Here is a 20,313-nt window from a genome sequence, read left to right as displayed (position 1 = left end):
CTTTTTTCTTGGCCGGGCGCGGTGGCTCACGCCTGTAATCCCAGCACTTTGGGAGGCCGAGGCGGGTGGATCACGAGGTCAAGAGATCGAGACCATCCTGGTCAACATGGTGAAACCCCGTCTCTACTAAAAATACAAAAAATTAGCTGGGCATGGTGGCGCGTGCCTGTAATCCCAGCTACTCGAGAGGCTAAGGCAGGAGAATAGCCTGAACCCAGGAGGCGGAGGTTGCCGTGAGCCGAGATCGCGCCATTGCACTCCAGCCTGGGTAACAAGAGTGAAACTCTGCCTCAAAAAAAGAAAAGAAAACAAACTTTTTTTCTTTTACTATGTATTGATAAATGCTAAATCTTTATAATTTTACACATCCAATAATTGGAATAATTTCCCACAGATTAGCTTCAGGTTCCCCAAATCTCAATCCTGCTTCTCTTCTACTGTCCACATCGTTTTTTGTTTTTTGTTTTTGTTTTTTTTTTTGAGACAGAGTCTAACTCTGTCACCCAGGCTGGAGTGCAGTGGTGAGATCTCGGCTCACTGAAACCTCTACCTCTCAGGTTCAAGCAATTCTCCTGCCTCAGCCTCCTGAATAGCTGGGATTACAGGGATCCGCCACCACACCCAACTAATTTTTTGTACTTTTAGTAGAGACAGGGTTTCACTGTGTTGGCCAGGCTGGTCTCGAACTCCTGGCCTCATGATCCACCTTTGATGCTAGATTGTTGGACACATTAAATTAACTTTAAGAGTTCTGACCCTGCACCTTTGTTTTACAATGCTGGGTTGATTAGCACAATGGGTGATTGGAGTATTCTTGGAAGCCAACTGGGACAGCTGGCAATATCTTAACTACACATGGAAGTGACTGTGGGTTACAAAAATATATCCCAGTAAATTCAAACCAAATGTATTCCTAACTCAGCTTCCCTTCAGCTAAATTTCAAAAATGCTTACTTGCCACTTTAACACTGGACAAAGGGAAACATTGTGGAGGGAATTCACTAAGGACTGACTATTGCAGTTTAAAATACTTTACTTTTACAAATTTTACAAAAGCATAGGACAGTGTGAACATATTACTAGAGACCCTTCCAGGGACTTGGAAAGGGCTAATGCAAAGGAGGGCCCCCGAAGTTGAAGCCTCCTTGGTTTCACAATAAATCTGCTTCAGGGTCTAGGGCCATTTTAATTACTGAGCAAACTGTCAACGTTCAGAGCCAGCACTATGTGGGGCCAGTGAATATGTTAATTATAGCTCCATTTGAGGCAGGTTTTTTTTTTTTTTTTTTTTTTTTTTTTTTTTTTTTTTTTTGAGATGGAGTCTGACTCTGTCCCAGGCTGGAGTGCAATGGTTCAATCTCGGCTCACTGCAACCTCTGCTTTCTGGGCTCAAATGATTCTCCTACCTCAGCCTCCTGAGTAGCTGGGATTACAGGTGTGCGCCACAACGCCCAGCTAATTTTTGTATTTTTAGTAGAGACCAGGTTTCACCATGTTGGACAGGCTGTTCTTGAACTCCTGACCTCAGGTGATCCACCTGCCTCAGCCTCCCAAAGTGCTGGGATTACAGGCGTGTGCCACCACGCCCAGCTGAGAGATTTTCTAACAGGACGATACCTTTTTCTCTTGTGTCAAAGGGCTCCCTTCTATTTATTTAGATTAGTGATTCTCAAACTCCTTTTTTTGAGATGGAGTCTCCATCTGTCACTAGACTAGAGTGCAGTGGTGCAATCTTGGCCTACTGTAACCTCTGCTCCTGTGTTCAAGCGATTCTCCTGCCTTAGCCTCCCAAATAGCTATGACTACAGGCACGTGCCACTATGCCCAGCTATATTTTGTATTTTTAGTAGAGATGGGATTTCACCGTGTTCGCTAGGATGGTCTCCATCTCTTGACCTTGTGATCTGCCCCCTCTTGGCCTCCCAAAGTGTTGGGATTACAGGTGTGAGCCACCGTGCCCGACCTCTTTGGTTTTATGGTTACTTTACACTCTTAAAAAGTATTGAGGACTTCAAAAAGCTTTTATGTGGATTATATTTATCAACCTTTGCTATATTAGGAATTAAAGCAAACGTAAAATATTTATTAATTCATTTAAAACAATAATCTTATATGTTAACGTAACATAATAATTTTTTTTTTTGAGATGGAGTTTCACTCTTGTTACGCAGGCTATAGTGCAATGGCACAATCTCGGCTCACCGCAACCTCCGCCTCCTGGGTTCAAGCAATTCTCCTGCCTCAGCCTCCCTAGTAGCTGGGATTACAGGCATGTGCCACCATGCCCAGCTAATTTTTTGTATTTTTAGTAGAGACGGGGTTTCACCATGTTGACCAGGATGGTCTCGATCTCTTGACCTCGTGATTCACTCGCCTCGGCCTCCCAAAGTGCTGGGATTATAATAATTATTTTTTGAGATGGGTTCTGGCCATATTGCCCAGGCTGATTTTAAACTCCTGGGCTCAGGTGATCGTCCCACCTCAGCCTCCCAAAATTACAGGTGTGAGCACTTCACTTGGCCTAGTAACATTTTTAATGAAAAATAACTATTTTCCAAAGCAAAAAGAATTTAGTGAGAAGAGTGTTATTATTTTACATTTCCACAAATCTCTTCAGTGTCTGGGCTAATAGAAGATTCTCATATCTGCATCTGCATTCAATCTGTTGCAATATCACAGGCATGTAGCCTCTGGAAGACTCCATTGTATTGTTATTAGAGTCAAAAAAGGAAATAAAGTCTTAGTATGAAAATAATTTTGACCTTGTGAATTCCCTGACTACACTTTCAGAACCATTGATTTAGACATCATTATATCTACGTTTTAGTTACCTAGTGCTCCCAAAGTACGCTCTCTGACTCTGTAGCTGTGTAATCAACCTCGCCTCCTGCGTAAGTCAAATGTTACTTATTGCTGTACTTTTTAGCACACATGGGAAACTGCAGAAACAACAATTCTTAATGAATAACAAGTCGTAGAAACACATGTTTGTCTTTCACTAACAAGGGAAAAATTATCTCCATTGTATTCTTCCTGATAGTACAGGGAGATATACTTTATGACTAAGGCAAATGTTAGACTAAGACCAAAGGCAATGTCGGGTGCCTTATATAAATTAATGTTACTGGAGTATCATTTCTGTGTGTGAGGCACATGTTAAGTGCTTTACATACATTATCTCATTTCATTCTCACAAGAAGCTTACAAGATGGGTAGGATGATCGTTTCTATTTTACAGATGAGTAAACGGATACGGAGAGGTTGTTAATGCCTAGTGTTACACACGACTGAGGCAGGATTATGAATTCAGATAGCCTGACCCCGGAGCAGTCAGTCTGCTACCTACTGGTAAGTTATAAAGGTAGGAAGTAGAGCAAGATTAGCATAAAATGAGTGCTGAGATGTGAGAGGGAGTTTAGCAAAGCAAAAAGCCTTTAGGGACAAGACAACTGAGATACCAAGATTGAATTTATATTATTTTCCACCCTAGAAAAATTCTTCTTTACTTTCTACACTCTCAGGTTCTTCTTCTCATTTTTAAGATAATTTACTGCTGGTGGCCTCGTCGCTTAGGCCTGACGCTGACCCTGAAATCAAGTAGGCAAACTGAACAGGAGCGGGGGTGGGAGAGGCGGGGGGCGGCGGGGGAAGGGGGAAAACCCGTGGTAACCACAGTAACGGTGGCGGGGCGAGAACCCTGAGCAGGCGCGTTACATCCCAGGCCCGCTCGCCAGCACCGCAGCGGCGGGTCCCAGCCCCTCCTCTAGGCCTCAGACTCCACGGCCGGGCCACGGGTGGGGGCAGGAGGCCCGGGCTGGGCGCCTGCGCAGTCGCCGGGACGCTGGTGTGATCGAGCTCACGTAGCGAGGGCTGCAGTCGCCTCCTCCCTGGCGCTGCCGGCGCGGCCTGGAGGTTATAAAAGGGCTAACGGGCTCCCTCTGCTGCCCAGTAGCGCCGCCGGCGGGCTGAGGGCGGGCGAGTAGACAGCTGCTCCGAGTGGAGGCGACAGGAGACTGAAGAGCGCGCTGCCCTGCCGTCCCACTTTCCAGGTGAGACGCTTCCTCGACCCCGCAGACTGAGGCTGAGGCCACGGGGCAGCAGTGGTTCTTCTCGGACGACTGCGGCGATCCGGTCCTCCCGGCTGTGGTGGGACTGCTGGGGCGGGGATTCCCCAGGTTACCGCAGCAGCCTCGGTACCTTCCCCGCGGGACGCTCGGCCCCTCGCCCTGCGCCACGCGACTCCCGTCGGCTCCCCTCCTTCTTGCCCCTCTTCCCGCCTCCGTCCCCTGGTGCGCCTCCGGCCGCTGGGGCTGCTGCAGCCTCAGTCCCCGCCCCAGGGACCAAGACTTTCTTGAATTTTCCTTCCCGGGAAGGAATCACCCTGTTGATTTTTTTTCCCCCGAGTTCTCCCGCACCTGGTCCTCCCTAACGAGACAGAGGGGAACGCGAGCGCGGGGCGTGGGCTTTTGGCCGCCACAGCCGCAGATGGTTTGCATGTGACGGTGGAGACAGGATTTTAAGGCTTGGAGCTAAAGCCGAAGCGCGCCAGGCATTTTTGCCCTATCGAAAGTCGCCAGGAGCGGGGGACCCCCCCACCCGAAAGTTCCGGCCGAACTCATCTGTTGCGCGCTGCGGTGCTGCCTCAGCAGCTAGACGTAGCCCGGGGCGCCGAGTTTTGTGCTCCTCGCACCCAGGAAGTCGAGTCTTCGGTAACCTTGTCGTCAGGGAAGCTTCCTTCCCTCTTCTTCCCCGGAACTTTTTTTTAGAGACAAGAGCTCTTCTCTCAATCTCTGTCTCTGTGTCTGTCTCTGTCAACGGAGAATTTGCAGCTTTTAAAAGTCCACATCAGTCCAACAAATTCCATGGTTGTGTAAGGATTTTTGAGTTGGATTATATGACTGGCCCCCGGATGTATGTTTCAATGGGGAAAAAGGATGGTATGATAGGTATGAGAAACTCTCTCTTAAATAATCGAATCTGTTAAATACAAATTCAGTGTTTAGACATTAACATCTTAGGCGTTCCGAATAGAGTGAAGACTTCTGGAATTTTGCGCTGTTTTCTTTAAGAAAGGGTTGAAGAAGCAGCTAGATCCTCTTTTAGTAATTGATTTAAAAGGCCAGAGAGACTTGCCAATTTCCATTTAACTGTTTCTGGTTTCTCCGAGAGCGGTGGTTCTTGGACTGTCCCTTGGAAGGCACTCGGAGGGTATGAGATAGCCACTACGTGTGGGCGGGGGAGGGGCAAAGACGTGGCAGCAGTGTTCTTTCATCAATTTTTTACTCTCTCTTTTTAAAGTTCTAGTTAGAAACATATTTCCCCTTTTAGGTTTAGATGTAGCTTATGAATGAGGCTAGTCTTTTCCTAAAATAATCAGATGAAAAATTCAGTCTGCGTAGCAGGAACTTTGGAAGTTAATTTAAAAAACATTTTAAACGGATTTTAAAAATCAAGTTTCTATGGAGAAAATGGGTATCCTAAGAGGATATATTCAAGAAACTGAAAGTGAACAATCTCAAATATGTTTTGTCTTGAGTTGAAATGTGAATAGACACCCCGTGATTTCTTTCTTTTTTTTTTTTTTTCTGGCTTGTGAGTGTAATTTAAGAATCTTAAATATGAACTTCAAATTTTACTTCTTTATGTGGGAAGCATAGATTTTATGACTTACCTTTAATAATAGTTATGGTCAGTTTTGGTTTTGGGACATTGTGCCTTAAGTCCTGCCACTGTTTTTGATAGCTGATGGCAAATGCTTCTTAGATTTACATATACTAACTAGGAAAAGGACTACTTCTGTCTCTTTTAAATGGACAGTGCTGTTTTTATTGACATTTTGATGAGTTTTATTTTGAAGTACTGAAAACCAGGACTTTGGCCAGTTTGTATTTTGATGGTAAAACAGATGAAAAATGTTTATAACTTTTAATTATGCCAAAAAAAAAAAAAAAAAAGATGGTGCAAAAGACTATAGAAAAAAGAAAGTTTTATAATGTCTGTGTAGCCTGGGTTGTTGCAGATGAATCTTGGCTTTTTGGCAAGGAGCCGTTAACCTTTTCTGTTACTGAAGAGTAAGTTGTATACTGAAAAGCAGTATTTTTCAGTAGGGCAAATAAGATCAAATGACATTTATTCCAGGGATGAAGCAAGAGCTGGGACAGCCATAAACCTTGTGAGCCTTCCTTTCTGTGGAAGCAATGCTTTATTTTACTTAGCAACCAGTTATCACGTAGCGTGTAATTACTGCTCTTGGATGCATCTATGAGATACATAATAGTGGTTCTCAAACTATTTTAAGGTCATGAAATCCTTTGAGAATCTGATGGGAGGTGTGGTCCTAGGTCACAAAATGCAAATACATCCTACATGGAATTTTATGTGTCACTTTCTGCTCCTCATTCAAGTCCATCCGTAAACTGTTATAAGAACCCCTAAAAAGTGAAAGAGATGTGAAGCTACTCTTTAAGGATATCTAGGCATCTTGAATATTTCTGAAAATTGAGCTGGGCATGTAAGTCTGATTGGACTCACCTATAAAGATGACCTTAATGCATCTTTACCCAAAGGGTTTTAACAAAAGTTAATAGGTTATTAGAATTGTTGAATTGCTAAATTGTCTAGTCTGTGAGAATATATCATATTGCATGCTCTCTCTTATGTATGGTAACTTATCTTTGGTTCTCCATTCTAAAAGTGGAACAGGCTTGGAAGTAAACAAAAATAAATTGCACAGGCCCTTGGCATTAAAAACTTTATTGCTTTTCTTGAAGTGAGGTCTTGAATCTTGTAATTAAACCATAATGTGTTATGTTTAAATATAAATATAAGACATTCTAAATAAAATGAGTATATATGTGAAACTAGTTAAAGCTTTGTGTTTCTACTCAACGAAATTTACTTGTATAGGTTGAAGCTGTCCTGTCATTAGTTTTCTTCTAGCCAAATAAGCATTGCACCTGGACCAGGTGCAGTGGCTCATGCCTGTAATCCCAGAACTTTGGGAGGCTGAGGTAGGTGGACTATGAGGTCAAGAGATTGAGGCCATCCTGGCCAACATGGTGAAACCCCATCTCTACTAAAATTTCTTCTCTCTCTTTTTTTTTTTTTTTTTTTTTTTAAAGAAAGAAAGAAAAGAAAGAATAATAATAATAAAAAAAGAATAAAGAAGAGGAAGAAAGAGAAAGAGGAAGAGGGAGAGAGAACAGGGGTGTTGCTTAATTGCCCAGGCTAGAATGCAGTCTAAATATGGGTATGCCTATAATTGTGCTTAATAATGGACACATGAAAAAAAATGAGGGAAGAAAATAACAACAAGGAGCCAACCAATATTTCATTTAAATTTGTAAGTTGATATGATGTGTAGATATGATCAGTAGATAAGAGTGTATATTTTGTGTATTTAAAGTGGAGAGTTCTATAAATGTTAATTAAGTTTACTTGTTCCAGATCTGAGTTCAAGTCCTGGATATTGTTGTTAATTTTCTGTCTCATTGATCTGTCTAATATTTTTTTTTTTTTTTTTTTTTTTGAGACAGAGTTTCGCTCTTGTTACCCAGGCTGGAGTGCAATGGCGTGATCTCGGCTCACGGCAACCTCCGCCTCCTGGGTTCAGGCAATTCTCCTGCCTTAGCCTCTCGAGTAGCTGGGATTACAGGCACGCGCCACCATGCCCAGCTAATTTTTTGTATTTTTAGTAGAGACGGGGTTTCACCATGTTGACCAGGATGGTCTCGATCTCTTGACCTCGTGATCCACCCGCCTCGGCCTCCCAAAGTGCTGGGATTACAGGCTTGAGCCACCGCGCCCGGCTTCTTTTGATCTTTGTTGCTTTAAAGACTATTTTATCAGAGGCAAAAATTGTAACTTCTGCTTTTTGTTTGTTTATTTTTGCTCTCCGTTTGGTTGGTAAATCTTTCTCCATCCCTTTGTTTTGAGTCTTTGTGTATCCTTGCATGTGAGATGGGTCTGGATGCAGCATACCGATGGGTTTTAGTTTTTTATCCAAATTGCCTGTCTGTCTTTGGATTGGGGGATTTAGTCAGTTTAAGTTTAGAATTAATAATGATATATGTGAGTTTAATACTACCATTTAATGTTGGCTGGCTGTTTTGTCCATTAGTTGATGTAAATTCTTCATTATATTGATGCTTTTTACTTTTTGGTATTTTTTAGAAAGGCTGATACTGTTTATTCCTTTCTATGTGTAGTGGTTCTTTCAGAAGCCCTTGTAAAGCAGGCCTGGTGGTGATGAAATCTCTGAGTGCTTGCTTGTTCACAAAAAATTTTATTTTTCCTTTGTTTATGAAGCTTAGTTTGGCTGGATGTGAAATTCTGGGTTGAAAGTTCTTTTCTTTAAGGATGTTGAATATTGGCCCCCAACTCTCTTCTGGCATGTAGGGTTTCTGCTGAGATATCTGCTGTAAGTCTGCTAGGCTTCCCTTTGTGGGCAACCTGACCTTTCTCTCTGGCTGCCCTTAGTATTTTCTCCTTTATTTCAACCCTGGTGAATATGACAATTATGTGCCTTGGAGTTGCTCTTTTTGAGGAATATCTCTGTGGTGTTCTCTGTATTACCTGGAGTTGAATATTGTCCTGCCTTGGTAGGTTGGGAAAATTTTCCCAAATAATGTCCTGAAGCGTATTTTCCAGCTTGGATTCATTCTCTTCATCATATTCAGGTACACCTATCAAACGTAGATTAGGTCTTTTCACATAGTCCCATATTTCTTGGAGACTTTGCTCGTTCCTTTTTATACTTTTTTCTCTAATCTTGTCTTCTCGTTTTATTTCATTAAGCTGGTCTTCGACCTCTGATATCCTTTCTTCTGCTTGATCAATTCGGCTGTTAAAACTTGTGCATACTTCACGTAGTTCTCGTATTGTGTTTTTCAGCTCCATCAATTCACTTACATTCCTCTCTAAATTGTGTATTCTTGTTAACATTTCGTCAAACCTTTTTTCAAAGTTCTTAGTTTCTTTGGATTGGGTTAGAACAAGTTCTTTTAATTCACAGAAGTTTCTTATTATCCACCTTTTGAAGCCTGCTTCTGTAATTGGAACACACTCGTTCTCCATCAAGCCTTGTTTCGTTGCTGATGAGGAACTGTGATCCCCTGCTGAGGGAGAGGCGTTCTGATCTTGGGTATTCTCAGCCTTTTTTGGCTGTTTTCTTCCCTTCGTTGTAGATTTATCCATCTGTGGTCTTTGTAATTGGGTTTCTGGGTGGATGTCCAACTTACTGATTCTCAGCGCCAAAATCTGAGCAACCCACTGCGCCGACTAAAACAGCGGCGTTAAGATTGATGGTGCTTTTCTGACTCTGCACCAAGAACCGCCTCGCAGGTCACAAGAGTCGCGCTGGCGACCCGTGGGGCTCCTCTGCTGGGAATCTCCTGGTGTGTGAGCAACAAGAATTCATCTGAAAGTGTGGTGTCCTCTCGTTCTCTGCGCTTTCACTGGGAGCTACAATCCCGAGCTGCTAGTGATCAGCCATCTTGGATTTCTCTGTAAGTTTCAAAAATTAGCTGGGCATGGTGGCGCCCTCCTTTACACAGCTACTCGGGGAGGCTGAGTCAGGAAAATTGCTGGAACCCAGGAGGCAGTGAGCCAAGATTGTGCCACTGCACTCTAGCCTGGCAACAGAGCGAGACTACATCTCAAAAAAAAAAAAAAAAAAAAAAAAGCCAGGCCTGGTGGCTCATGCTTGTCATCATCCAGCACTTTGGGAGGCTGAGGTGGGTGGATCACCTGATGTCAGGAGTTTGAGACCAGCCTGGTCAACATGGTAAAAACCCCATCTCTACTAAAAATACAAAAAATTAGCCAGGTATGGTGGCATGTGCCTGTAATCCCAGCTACTCTGGAGGCTGAGGCAGGAGAATTGCTTGAATCTGGGAAGTAGAGGTTGCAGTGAGCCAAGGTTGCACTATTGCACTCCAGCCTGGGCAACAAGAGCAAGTCTCCGTCTCAAAAAAAAAAAAAAAAAAAAAAAAAGAATTGCACCCAAACAGAAGCTTAGGCAACTCAAAAGGACTCTCTTTTAGGTTAGTTACAACAGCAGTTTTTAAGTTTGGTGTGACGAAAAACATTGTTTTTCCTGGTCTTCCTTTGGATGTTGAGTATGACAGTATATTTGGTTCAACATTTGCTAAAAATACATTATATAGATTCAGACTTCTTACCTAATTGTCACTATCAGTGAATGAGTACTATATTGTACTTCTTCTTCCTGTTTAGTGTTTCATATAAATGTGTCCCTATGTTATTAGTTTACTTATTTCTTATTTAAATAGTAATATTATGTGGAATTAGTACTCAGCCTTTCTCTCTCCCTTTTTTTTTTTTTTTTTTTTTTTTTTTTTTTAGAGATAGGATCTTTCTCTGTTGCAGTGGCATGACCATAGCTCACTGCAGCCTGGAACTCCTGGGTTCAAGCAATCCTTCTGCCTCAGCCTCCTGGTGTAGCTGGGAGTATAGTTGTATGCTACCATGCCTACTTAATTTTTAAATTTTTTGTAGAGATAGGGTCTTGCTCTGTTGACCAGGCTAGTTTCAAACACGTGGCCTGAAGTTATCCTCCCACCTCAGCTCCACAAAGTGTTGGGATTATAGGTGTGAGCCACCTTGTCTGGTCATCCTTGCTTTCTTGTTGAACACTTGAGCTGTTTCACCATTAATAAGTATTGCAAAGAGAGGACTGTAATTTAGTGGTTTATTTTACCAACCTATGTAACTACAATAAACTTTAACCAATTTTAAAATTTATATTTAAAATTTTTTTTAGAGACAAGTTCTTACTATGTTGCCCAGGCATGGTGGCTCAACATCCACATCCAACATCCCATCTCAGCACTTTGGAAGGCTGAGACAGGAGGATCATTTGAGGCCAGGAGTTCAAGACCAGCCTGGTCAGCATAGTGAGACCCCATCTCTCTACAAAAAAAATTTTTTTAATCAGTGGAGCATGGTTGCACACATCTGTAGTCTGACTACTTGGGAGGCTGAGGCTGATTGCTTGAGCTCAGGAGTTGGGCTTAAGTAGTTACAATATGCCCAGTAGACTAGAGGAGAATCAAGAGTGATGAGAAATGTTTCATAGAAGTAGGACATAAAAATTACATGATATACTACCATGTTGCTAACATTTTACTGGCTATTAAATCTGTAAGCACTGAATGGAAATGTGTATCTAGATTCACATCCTCTACAACTATGAATTCATTTTCCCCTACTCTAGTGTATATAGTCTTATTTTGTCCATCTTTGCCTCAACTTGAGAGGTTTGAATCTGGCATTAGAATAAAGAGAGAATTGAAGGCTAGAAAGATAGGAGGTAGACTGGGATAAATAAAAGTGGAATTGTGGCAGAATAGCCTTTGGAGGGATGAAGTTGAGTATACTTGGGCCTCAGAGCAATAATCGATTTGTTGGGAGGAAAGGGACTGCTAAAGCCAGTGTTAAGTATTCTGCTCTGACCTGAGTGGCCTTGGTTTAATAGTGTATATTCAGACATAAGAGTATATTTAACTTTTTTGTACTAAGAATAGTAATGTTATAGGTACATATGAGAATTTGGTCTTCATCTCTGCAGGGTAATTTATAAAAAGTTTCTCTAGATATTTCCATTACAGGAATCAAAGTTATTTGATTTTTGGAACTTCAGTAAAACCCAAGAATGAATAGCCAACAACTGTTATACAAGTCATAAAATTAAAAGGCACTGAACATTATATGAAACATCAGATATCCTGTTACATGTGTCTGCAATATTAACTGATTTTAAGTAGGCTCAAGACTTCTCTTATAATTCTAATCTTATATTAACTAGATTTGCACATCTAACTTCTCCAAAAATATCAAGAAATGTTTATTTTAGGCTGGGCGTAGTGGCTTACATCTGCAATCCCAGTGCTTTAGGAGGCTGAGGCCGCTGTGTCTCTGGAGCCCAGGAGTTCAATGCTGCTGTGAGCTCTGATTGTTCCACTGCACTCCAGCCTGGGAGACAGAGCCAGACCCTGCCTCAAAAAGAAAAAAGTTGATGTTTCTAAAACCTACTGGTTGAATTTAGGACTTCAAACCATTATTTTGTGTGTGACCTTTGTTCTTGTGGGATGGTTCTGACAACCTTCCTCCTTTTTTTTAAACTCGGGCAACATATTAATAGAGTACACGAAGAAATTCTCAAATTTACATGATTTCAAAATTTACAGTTCTTTTAACCTCAAAGATATTTTGAAAATAGACTTCGCCGGGCGCGGCGGTGGCTCACGCCTGTAATCCTAGCACTTTGGGAGGCCGAGGTGGGTGGATCACCTGAGGTCAGGAGTTCAAGACCAGCCTGGCCATCATGGTGAAACCCCATCTTTAAAAACAAAACAAACAAAAAAAATAGAGCTCGACTTACTGTGCCTGAATTTAAACAACTTAATATTACATTTGAAAACAGTTGTGACCAAGTAGAGTGATAGTGATAAGTAAAACACTAATCTTTGAGGTAAGGTTGATTACTAATAAATTGAATTAATTGATATATTTTAACAACTTCATTGAGAAAAATGGACATGATAAATTGTTTATATTTACAGTGTACAATTGGATAAATTTGACCAAAATACCTACTTAAAAAAATGTCAGTATATTCAAGATGGGGAACATATCCATCACCTTCAAGAGTATCTTCAAGGCCAGGCAAAATGGCTCAGGCCTGTAATCCCAACACTTTGGGTGGCCGAGGCAGGAGGATCACTTGAGCCCAGGAGTTCCAGACCAGCCTGGGCAACATAGCAAGACTTCATCTCTACAAAAAAATAAAATAAAATTAGCTGGGTGTGATGGCGCCTTCCTCTAATCCCAGCTACTTGGGAGACTAAGGTGGGAGGATTGCTTGAGCCAGGGAGGTTGAGGCTTTAATGCGCTGTGATTGTGCTTCTGTACTGCAGCCTGGTGACAGAAGTGAGGTCCTGTCTCAAAAAAGAGTATCCTTGGCCGGGTGCAGTGGCTCACACCTGTGATCCCAGCACTCTGGGGGGCTGAGGCAGGAGGATTGCTTGAGCCCAGGAGTTCAAGACCAGCCTGCACAACACGGTAAAACCCTGTCTCTACAAAAAAATTTAAAAATTAGCTAGGTGTGATGTTGTGTGCCTGTAATCCCTGCTACGGGAGGCCCAGGTGGGAGACTAACCCAAAGCCTGGAGATTGAGGCTGTGGTGAGCTGAGATCATGCTACTGTCCTCTAGCCTGGGCGTCAGCAGTATCCTCATGACTTTTTGTAATCCCTTCTTTTGTTCCTTACTGCCCTCTCTGTATCCCTAGAAAACCATTGTTCCCTTTCTGTTGCTTAAGATTAATTTGTATTTTCTAGAATTTTATAAAAAGGTAATTGTATAGTATATACACTTTTTTTTTGGCATGGGGAAATCTGTCTTCTCTCAGTGTAATTATTTTGAGATTCATCCATGTTGTTACGTGTTCGTAGCTTTTTTTTTTTTTTTTTTTTTTTGAGACAGAGTCTTGTTTTGTCGCTAGGCGCCAGGCCAGAGTGCAGTGGCGCAATCTCGTCTCACTGCAACCTCTGCTTTCTGGGTTCAAGCAATTCTCCTGCCTCAGCCTCCCAAGTAGCTGGGACTACAGGCACACGCCACCACACCTAGCTAATTTTTGTATTTCAGTAGAGACAGGGTTTCACCATGTTGGACAGGATGGTCTCGATCTCCTGACCTCGTGATCCGCCTGCCTCAGCCTCCCAAAGTGTTGGGATTACAGGTGCGAGCCAGCGCGCCCGGCTGTTAATAGCTTTTTATTGTTGAATAGTATTACATTTTATGAATATACCATGATTTTTTTAACTCACCCTTTGATGGACATTTGGATTGCTTTCACTTTTTTACTATTATAAATAAAGCTGCTATGAGCATTCATGTAAAAGTCATTGGAGAGATATATGCTTTCTTTTCTCTTGTATAAATGCCTAGAAGTGGGATAGCTAGATTTGATAGGGAAATATTTTTTCCCAGTGGGTGGCTTGTCTTCATTCTTAAAACAGTGTGCTTCAAAGAGCAATTTCTATTCACAGATAATATGTCTGTGTAAAAAATCCTAGACTATTCAAAAAAGCTCTAGTGAATAAGTGAATTCAGCAAAGTTGTAGCTTAGAAGGTCAATATGCAACAGTAAATTGTGTTTCTATATACTAATGATGAAATTAGAAACTGAAGTTAAAAATTACCATCTCAATAGCACTAAAAACCATGAAATAGTTAAGTATTAACTTTTCAAAGTATGTGTAATATTTGTATGTTGAAAATTATATAACACTGATTACATAATGTTCATAGATTAGAAGACTCAGTATTAAGATACCTAGTCTTCTCAAACTGATCTATAGATTCAGTGCATTTCTAGTCCAAATCTCAGCAGGATTTCTTATAGAAACTGATGAGCTGATTCTAAAATTAATAGGAAAAGCAAAGAAACTAGAAAAGCTAAAACAATTTTGAAAAAGAATAACAAAGTTGGCAGATTCACACTACCTGATTTCAACTTTAAAGCTTCAATAACCAAGACTGTGGTACTGGAGAAAAGATAGAATACAGATTAATTGAACAAAATAGAATCTAGTCACACAGAAATTATCAATTCATTTTGAAAGAGTATAAGGACAATTCAGTGAGGATAGTCGGAAACAGTTGGATACTCATATGCAAAGAAAAAGTTTTTATGTGTGCACCAAATGTGGATACACTGATAGACAATGGGCACCAAATGTGGATACATTGTAGGACACTGAGCAGGCAGTCTCTTGCCCAGGAATTCACATGAATATTGGGACAAATAACATGAATCCACCAGTGGATATGAAATAAAATTTACTCACACAGTAAACAGCAAAAGTACTCCTCAAGGTCAAGGGCTTAGGTTTAGTCCAGAATGCAGCAAGAGTGAAATAGGGTGGGTGGCTTTGGTTTTTATCATGACCAGAAGGTGGAACTTGTTTGATGGTTCCATGTGTGGGATTTACATGCTTTCCAACTTCACGCCAATACCTGGGCTTTCTTACAGACTTAATACCTGGGCTTTCTTACAGACTTACCCAGATGTGGTACAAAAGGGAGAGAGGACTTGAAAGAGGAATTGAAAGCGATCAGCACTCAAAACATCAAAATGAAATCTTTTTCTTTATTGAGCCTCAGTCTGTGCTTCACACTCTGCAAAAATTAGTTCAGAATGGTTCATAGGCCAGGCCTGGTGGCTCATATCTGTAATTCCAGCATTTTAGGAGGTTGAGGCAGGAGGATTGCTTGAGCCCAGGAGTTTGAGACCAGCCTTGGCAATAGAGTGGGACTTGTCTCTATTAAAAAAAAAAAAAGATTCATAAATTGTGAAGTGAAATGCACAGCTATAAAATATTTGAAAGAAAACATAGGACAAAAATCTTTTTGAGACAGGTCAGGCAGAGATTTCTTGGACATGATACCAAAGACATGGTTCATAAATGAACAAATTGATAAATTAGACTTCATCAAAATTAAGAACTTCTATGCTTCCAGACACACTGTTGAGAGAATGAAAAGACTTCACAGACTGGAAGAAAATATTCCTTATCACGTATCTGACAAAAAATAGACTGTATAAGGAACTCAAAGCCAGGCATGGTGGCTTAACGTCTGTAATCTCAGCACTTTGGGAGGTCAAGACTAGATGATTGCTTGAGATTCCAGGAGTTCGAGACCAGCCTGGGCAGCATAGCAATACCCTGTCTCTATTAAAAAAAAAATAAGAAAAACAGCCGGGCGCGGTGGCTCAAGCCTGTAATCCCAGCACTTTGGGGGGCCGAGGCGGGTGGATCACGAGGTCAAGAGATCGAGACCATCCTGGTCAACATGGTGAAACCCCGTCTTTACTAAAAATACAAAAAAATTAGCTGGGCATGGTGGTGCGTGCCTGTAATCCCAGCTACTCAGAAGGCTGAGGCAGGAGAATTGCCTGAACCCAGGAGGCGGAGGTTGCGGTGAGCCGAGATGGCGCCATTATACTCCAGCCTGGGTAACAAGAGCGAAACTCCATCTCAAAAAAAAAAAAAAAAAAAAAAAAAAAATCAGAAAAACAAAACAAAAGACCAAAAAAAAAAAAAAAATCAGAATCAGTAAGTAACCTAATTAAAAAGAGCAAAAGGTTTGAGTAGACACTATTCAGGAAGGTGTATGAACAGCAAATAAACACCCCAAAAGGTGTTAAACGTAGGTTGGATGTGGTGGCTCATGGTTGTAATCCCAGCACTTTGGAGAGCCTGAGGTGGGCAGATCACCTGAGGTCAGGAGTTCGAGACCAGCCTGGCCAACATAGCAAAACCCGGTCTCTACTAAAAGTACAAAATAAGTCAGGTGTGGTGGCGCGTGCCTGTACTCCCAGCTACTCAAGAGGCTGAGGCATGAGAATTGCTTAAACCTAGGAAGCAGAGGTTGCAGTGAGACAAGATCATGCCACTGCATTCCAGCCTGGGAGACAGAGTTAAACTCTCTCCAAAAAAACAAGGCATTAAACATTAGTAATTATGAAATTGCAGAATTAAAACCATAAGGAAATACCATTATATACCTATTGTAAAAATTAAGATATTAAGAGAAACTAAGGAAAAAACAGCAATACAAAATGCTGGTGAGACTGGAACAATGGAAACTTTCATCCGTTGCTATTGGAAGGGCAAATAGAGTAGCCACTTTGGAGAAATGTTTGGCAGTTTTTTAATGAAGGTAAATATATACTTGTTGTATGACCCAACATTTGCACTCCTAGGTATTTACCTAAGAGAAATGAGAACTTAGGTTGATTGCTCTTTTTTTCTTTTTTTTTGAGATGGAGGCTCACTTTGTCACCCAGGCTGGAGTGCAGTGGCACAATCTTGGCTCACTGCAACCTCTACCTCCCCTGTTCAGGTGATTCTCCTGCCTTAGCCTCCTAAGTAGTTGGGATTTACAGGCATGCACCATCACACCTGGCTAATTTTTGTATTTTTAGTAGAGACAGGATTTTACCATGTTGGCCAGGTTGGTCTTGAACTCTTGACCTCAACTGACCTGCCCTCCTTGGCCTTCCAAAGTACTGGGATTACAGGAGTGAGCCACCCCTCGCAGCCTGATTTTGTTTTACATCTTTTTTTGAGACAGAGTTTCACTCTTGTTACCCAGGCTGGAGTGCAATGGCGCGATCTCGGCTCACCGCAACCTCCGCCTCCTGGGTTCAGGCAATTCTCCTGTCTCAGCCTCCTGAGTAGCTGGGATTACAGGCACGCACAACCATGCCCAGCTAATTTTTTGTATTTTTAGTAGAGACGGGGTTTCACCTGGTTGACCAGGATGGTCTCGATCTCTTGACCTCGTGATCCACCCGCCTCGGCCTCCCAAAGTGCTGGGATTACAGGCTTGAGCCACTGCGCCCAGCTAGTTTTACATTTTTTTTTTTTTTTTTTTTTTTTTTTTTTTTGAGACGGAGTTTCGCTCTTGTTACCCAGGCTGGAGTGCAATGGCGCGATCTCGGCTCACCGCAACCTCCGCCTCCTGGGCTCAGGCAATTCTCCTGCCTCAGCCTCCTAAGTAGCTGGGATTACAGGCACACGCCACCATGTCCAGCTAATTTTTTGCACCTTTAGTAGAGACGGGGTTTCACCGTGTTGACCAGGATGGTCTCGATCTCTCGACCTCGTGATCCACCCGCCTCGGCCTCCCAAAGTGCTGGGATTACAGGCTTGAGCCACCGCGCCCGGCCAGTTTTACATTTTTTTAAACAGCTTCATTGAGTAATAATTCATGTATCATGAAATTTTCCCTTTAAAGTATACATTTCAGTGGCTTTTAGTATATTCACAGTTGTGTTACCACAACAATCAATTAAAAAATACTTATATCACTCCACAAAGAAACCCCAGACCCAGTAGCAGTCACTCCCAATTGTCCCTTGCCTAGCCCTAGGCAAATGTTTTCTCTCTCTTTTTTTTTTTTTTTTTTTTTTTTGAGACGGAGTTTCGCTCTTGTTACCCGGGCTGGAGTGCAATGGCGCGATCTCGGCTCACCGCAACCTCCGCCTCCTGGGCTCAGGCAATTCTCCTGCCTCAGCCTCCTGAGTAGCTGGGATTACAGGCACGTGCCACCATGCCCAGCTAATTTTTTGTATCTTTAGTAGAGACGGGGTTTCACCATGTTGACCAGGATGGTCTCGATCTCTCGACCTCGTGATCCACCCGCCTCAACCTCCCAAAGTGCTGGTATTACAGGCTTGAGCCACCGCGCCTGGCTGCAAATGTTTTCAAGGGTCATTTCTGTTATATATCAGTACTTCATTTCTGTTTATAGCCAAATATTCCATTGTACAGATATACCATATTGTGTTTACCTAGTAATGGATATGTGGGTTATTTCCACTCTTTTGACTATTATGAATAATGCTGCCGCCATGAACATTCATGCAAAAGTTTTTGTGTGGACATGTGTTCTCATTTCTTTTGGGTATAGACCTATGAGTGAAATATCTGGGCCGTATGGTTACTCTGTATAGCTTTTTTGAGGAACTAAAGAACTGTTTTCCAGACCATCTGCCTGGTTTTACATTCCTACCAGCAATGTTATCAGAGTTCCAGTTTCTCCATGTCCTTGTCAGTACTTATAATTGTGTGTCTTTTTTTTTTTTTTTTTGAGACAGAGTTTCGCTCTTGTTACCCAGGCTGGAGTGCAATGGCGCGATCTTGGCTCACCGCAACCTCCGCCTCCTGGGTTCAGGCAGTTCTCCTGTCTCAGCCTCCTGAGTAGCTGGGATTGCAGGCACGCACCACCATGCCCAGCTAACTTTTTGTATTTTTAGTAGAGACAGGGTTTCACCTTGTTGACCAGGATGGTCTTGATCTCTTGACCTCGTGATCCACCCGCCTCGGCCTCCCAAAGTGCTGGGATTACAGGCTTTAGCCACCGCGCCCGGCCCATTTTTTTGTTTTGAAGAGATGAAGTCTCACTATGTGGCCCAGGTTGGAGTACAATGGCCATTCACAGGTGCAATCATAACTCAGCCAGGTGTGGTAGCTCACACCTATAATCTCAGCACTTTGGAAGGCCAAAGCAGGCGGATCACCTGAGGTCAGGAGTTCAAGATCAGCCTGGCCAACATGGTGAAACCCTGTCTTAAAAAAAAAAAAAAAAGTAAAAAAGAAATAAAAATTAGAAAAAAAAAATTCCTAGACTCCAGTGATCCTCCTGCTTCAGTTTCCCAAGTAGCCGGGGCTACAGGCATATGCCCGTGTACCCAGCTAGTAATTTTTTATTGTAGCTATTATAGGGGCAGTGAAGTAGTATCTCATTGTGGGGCTGATTTTTGTTTTCTTTTTTCTTTTTTTCATTTTTTAGAGATGGAGTCTTGCACTGTCACAGGCTGGAGTACAGTGGCGCAATCTCGGCTCACTGCAACCACCGCCTCCCAGGTTCAAGCGATTCTCCTGACTCAGCCTCCCGAGTAGCTGGGACTACAGGCGCATGCCACCATACCCAGCTAATTTTTATATTTTTAATAGAGATGGGATTTTACCATATTGGCCAGGATGGTCTCAATCTTTTGACCTCGTGATCCGCCCACCTCGGCCTCCTGAAGTGCTGGGATTACACGCATGAGCCGCCGCACCTGGCTAGGTTTTTGCATTTTCAGAGTGATGAATGATGTTGAGCGTCTTTTCATATACTGGCTTCTTTGGAGGAATGTCTATTCAGAATCCTTTGCCCATTAAAAAAAAATTATTGGTTGGTCATGGTAGCTCACTCCTGTAATCCCAGCACTTTGGGAGGCCAAGGCAGGTGAATCACCTGGGGTCGGGAGTTTGAGACCAGCCTGACCGACGTGAAGAAACCCTGTCTCTACTAAAAATATAAAATTAGCCAGGCATGGTGGCTCATGCCTATAATTCCAGCTACGTGGGAGGCTGAGGCAGGAGAATCACTTGAACCCGGAAGGATGGAAGTTGCAGTGAGCCAAGATCACACCATTGTACTCCAGCCTGGGCAACAAGAGTGAAACACTGTCTCAAGAAAAAAACAAAACAAAACTGAGTTCTGAGCTTTTTATGTTTTTATACTAAACCTGTTCTTTATATATTTAGATACTAAACCTGATACTATCAGAAATATGATTCACAAATACTTCCCCCCCCATTCTGTATGTTTTCACTTTCTTGAAGCACAGCAGTTTTAGATTTTGGCAAAGTTCAATTTACTTCTTTGGCTTCTTGTGCTTTAGGTGTCATATCTAAGAAACTGTTGCCTAGGCGTTATGATTAATTGCCTA

General features: G+C 42.2%; 1 protein-coding gene across 2 annotated transcripts in view; it reads left to right on the top strand.

Moving 5' to 3' along the window:
• Positions 1–3,932: 3,932 nt before the first annotated feature.
• P4HA1 (prolyl 4-hydroxylase subunit alpha 1) overlaps positions 3,933–20,313 on the top strand; it is a 92,896-nt gene continuing 76,515 nt past the window's right edge. For both annotated transcript variants that reach the window (XM_074382380.1, XM_074382381.1), the window contains exon 1: positions 3,933–4,049. The gene's annotated coding sequence lies outside the window, so the exon portion shown is untranslated. The remainder of the gene's footprint in view (positions 4,050–20,313) is intronic.

Source organism: Saimiri boliviensis, chromosome 12, assembly GCF_048565385.1.
Source record: "Saimiri boliviensis isolate mSaiBol1 chromosome 12, mSaiBol1.pri, whole genome shotgun sequence".
In the NCBI taxonomy this organism is placed as follows: Eukaryota; Metazoa; Chordata; class Mammalia; order Primates; family Cebidae; genus Saimiri; species Saimiri boliviensis.
Note: the sequence above shows the minus strand (reverse complement) of the source record. Positions and strands in the feature narration are given on the sequence as shown.